Source organism: Triticum aestivum, chromosome 1D (genome assembly GCF_018294505.1).
Source record: "Triticum aestivum cultivar Chinese Spring chromosome 1D, IWGSC CS RefSeq v2.1, whole genome shotgun sequence".
NCBI classification, from domain to species: Eukaryota; Viridiplantae; Streptophyta; class Magnoliopsida; order Poales; family Poaceae; genus Triticum; species Triticum aestivum.
This window is the reverse complement of record NC_057796.1, coordinates 115,507,762-115,512,197: the sequence shown is the minus strand read 5'-3', so window position 1 is coordinate 115,512,197 and position 4,436 is coordinate 115,507,762.

Here is a 4,436-nt window from a genome sequence, read left to right as displayed (position 1 = left end):
GATGTATCAACTCCCCCAAGCATAGACCTCGCTTGTCCTCAAGTGAAAACCGAAATCGAAAAACATGTCCACATGCTTTGAGAGAGAGGTGTCGATAAAAACAAAATACGGACATAGAAGCATCATGTTGATTATTATAACAGCAACAAAATTAAACATAGGAATTTTATCATAGAACTTTTATCATATACTTCTCATGAATAAGTAATAGTTCATCACACAATCGAAGTATAAAGCAAAAAATTTATTAGAAACCAACAAACTGTGTTCTCATTCAACTTTGCAACTACAATTCATCATCTTTTTAGGAAGGGTCACGTGTCGGAGCCTTTAGGAAAGTCCACATACTCAACTATCATATAGTCTTCTATGATTTCTAACACTCACCTCGTACCCATGAGCAAAACGTTTCAACCGGACACATAGAAAGATAGGGGCTTATAGTTTCGCCTCCCAACATATTCACCTCAAGGGTGGTGTCAACAATAATAACTCAGGCTATCTATATTCAACTGGACATATGTGCCTAGAACTTTCCTCAGCACATGAAGCTTACCAAAGGAGAAAAATAAAAAGGAATAGAAGGAAAACTTTGACTCTTTGCTTAAAAGTAAGTGCATAAAAGTAAAGGATAGGCCCTTTGCAGAGGGAAGCAGAGGTTTCCATGCGCTTATTTGTTTGTATGCTCAATCCCTTAGTGCAAGAGAACGTCATGTTGTATTGCCCCTAAAGATGACAACCTTTATTATGCAGTCTGTCGCTTTTATTCTTTGTCATCCAAGTTCGTACAACGCTCAATTTTCTCTTACACTAAATGATCTCACACTTTCAGAAGCAATTTTATTACCTTTTTGCACCGATGACAACTTACTTGAGGGATCTTGCTCAATCCCTAGGTAGGTATGGTGGACACTTGAAAGTAAGATTTGGGTTTATGGGTTTTTGGATGCACAAGTAGTATCTCTACTTAGTGCAGAATTTTTGGCTAGCAAAGATAGGCGGCAAGCATCACATGTTAAAGGATCTATGACAATATGACTTCTATGTGAATATAAACAAACATAAATCATTAAGTTGTCTCCCTTGTCCAACGTCAACAATTTTGGTATATAATATTTTGATGAGGGCTCACAATCACAAAAGATTTCTAGGATAGTATATCTATATGTGAATCTTCTCTTCCCTTATTAATTCTTTCATGAGTTGCATCAGTGAATAATGCTATGTTTGTCAATCTCTAATAAAATTTCCTACTTATACTTTTCCTTATGTGGTGCTATCACGGCAAATTTGACAATTTTGACCTCGGGACGAAATCATTTCACAGAATGAACTGGGTGCGAAACTATTTCACTCCCCTGACCTTTTTGTGTAGCGCCCGCCACGCCGGCGCCACACCCAATGGTGCAGCGCCTAGCGCGGCGGCGTTGCACTCCAGTCCACCGTGGCAGCCCTGGGCCCCGGACCCAGCAGTGCAGCGCCTACGAGGTAGGCGCCACACATGTAATGTGCAGCGCCTAGCATGTGCAGCGCCTAGCGGCTAGGCGCTGCACTGTGACTTATCCAGCCACTTGGCTGGGGCCCCCTCTCCCACCCCCCACACCACACACTCTCTCACTCTCTCCCCGAGCTTTGCCCCCTCTCCCACTCTCTCCCCCTCTCAAATCTTCTTCCAAATCTTGCCGTGGATTTCGAAGAATTTGTCCTTATTTGAAGAATTTGTCCGTGGATTTCGAAGTCAAACCCCCCCTCAAGGTAATAATCTCCGATCCCCTTGTTTTGATCCAAGTAAAGTTCTCCCATTGCTCATTTGTTGCTAGTTTGGGGAAACCCTAGTTTTGTTTGGATCTAGAGATTTGCATGGAGATGTGAGATGTTTGTTTGCCAATTTCTATGATTAGGCTTTGTTAGTATGCTAGGGTTATTCTTATGGGTGTTCTTATGTTGGTGCTAGGGTTAGGTTTAGGGCTAGGGTTATGGTTATGGTTATGGTTAGGGTTATGGTTAGGGTTAGGGTTGTTGTTTCATATATATATTAGGGTTTGTATTCCGTGTTAATCCTTGGATTAGTACTCATGGAAGCAATGTTACCTTGTGTCCTTTGAATGCTTATAGGGATGGGAAGAACATGTGTGTTTGTTCATCATGGGGACAAAGACGCCTTTTTGAAAGGCAATAAAGAACCAGACCCGGATGAGCTTGACATGGTGTTTGATAGTAGTCCTAGCTATGCGGAGCTCTTGCAACAAGTTAGGAAAGATTTGAATTGGATGGACCCTAGTGATATCATTGAGTTGGAGGGAAGGCATAATGTTGGTTTTGGAATGCACATCCGTTGGAAGAGAATGCGTGTCAACTCGGAGCAACGTTGGGTTGCATACAAGGAGATGGTGGCCGAATCACTAGACAAGGCTCTTGAGTTATTTGCAACGAAGAAGGTTGATTCAAGTTTGCATTTGGACTTGAACCGGAACCCCTCCCCTTTGGTTGCTAGTAGCCCCCCACCCTTGAAGCGAGATGAAATTGTTGAACCTCTTTTGACCCAAGAAGTGAGGCCAACATTGAGCCCGTATACAAACAACCAAGATGAATCTTTGCAAGAGGACAATGATGAGTATGCGGACGATGACAATGAAGTGGATCTCCATGACAACAATGTGGGTGATCTCGACAAATATCATTTGCAAGAGACAATGGACCATTCCATCCCTTTTTCCCGTGCATATGCATCGGACTCGGATGACGATGGTCCCAATGAACAAGTTGATGCGGAGGGGTTCACGGTGAAGGAGGCCGAAGCTTTCGAGAAGGTATTTGGTCGGGATCATCGGACTACATTGTTCAAGGATGTTAGTCTCGCGGATGAAGCCATGGTAGATGGTGGCCAATGTGTACCTCTTGGGGTTAGGCCAAGCTCTCACCGTGATTTGGTAGACGACAAGAACCGGATTGCTAAAGGTTCTAAGTTCGACAGCTTGTTGGAATTGAAGATGTGGCTCAACAACTACTCGGTTACGCATTATCGTCCACACAAGGTGGTGAACTCGGACGTCAATGTGCACTACACGGGTGCATGTGCATGTGAAGATGAAAAGGAGGTCCAACTTGGACTTATAAGAGGCCGTGGTGGTGGTAGAGCTCGTGGAAAGGAGGTCCAACTTGGACTTACAAGAGGCCGTGGCGGTTGTCCGTGGATTGTGCGTGCAAGACCATGGAAAGGAGGTCCAACTTGGCATGTAGTGAGTTGTGTGCCAACTCACATGTGCCAAGGCAAAAGGGTGGATGGCAAGATTGTGTCCCAAGACCACAAACAACTCACGTCCGAGTTCATCGCTTACAGGCTCTCCAACTCAATATCCACACTTCCAACAATGAGCGTCCAACATGTCATTGACCTTGTGAAAGCCATCTTTCATTACAAGGTGAAATACGGCAAGGCATGGAAGGCGAAGCAAGCCGCATTTAAGATGTTGTATGGTACATGGGAGGAAGCATACAACCGAATCCCTAGGTTGTTGTTAGCCATGGCCGCGACAAACCCGGGCATGGTTCATGTGGTCGAGCCTCATGGGCACCAAACAACGGTTCATGAAGGAAGGAAAGTCAGAGTATTTGGCCGTGCTTTTTGGGTGTTCGAGCAATGTGTGAGGGCTTTCGAACATTGTAGGCCGGTCATCGCAATTGATGGCACGTTCTTGACCGGACAATACAAGGGCACCTTGTTGGTTGCGATAGCAAGTGATGCCAATAACCGGGTGTTGCCATTGTCATTTGCTTTGGTTGAGGTGGAAAACAATGACAACTGGGAGTGGTTTCTGCATCTTTTGAGGACAAAGGTGTTACCCACTCAAAGGGAAATTTGTGTCATATCGGATCGGAATCAAGTAATTCTTAATGCCGTGGAGATTGACATTCCCGAGCATGCTCCGTTGCACCATTGATGGTGCATGAGGCACTTTTGTTCGAACTTCTATAGGGCATGTGGCCTTAAGGAGTTGGCCGATGATCTTCAAGATTGTTGTCTCGCTTTCTCCGATAAGCGCTTCGCCACTTTGTACAACAAATTGCTCGCACACAAAAAACTTGATCCCGGGGTCAAGAATTTCTCAATAGGCACATTCAATACCGGAACAAGTGGGTACATGCTTTTGATGAAGATGGCCGGAGATACGGTCAAATGACAAGCAATATGGCCGAATGCTTCAATAGGGTGCTCAAAGGTGCACGTGGATTACCCGTGACGGCAATAGTTCAATACACATTTGACAAGATGAATGCGTACTTTGTAAAGTACTCGATGGAAACCGATGCACAGATAGCGGGTGAGAACCCATGGAAGTACAAGTACAAGTTCCCACCCAAAATTGATGAATGGTTGGTATTTCAATCACGGAAGGCGGACTCAGAAGAAGCTATATTATATGACAATGAAGAGT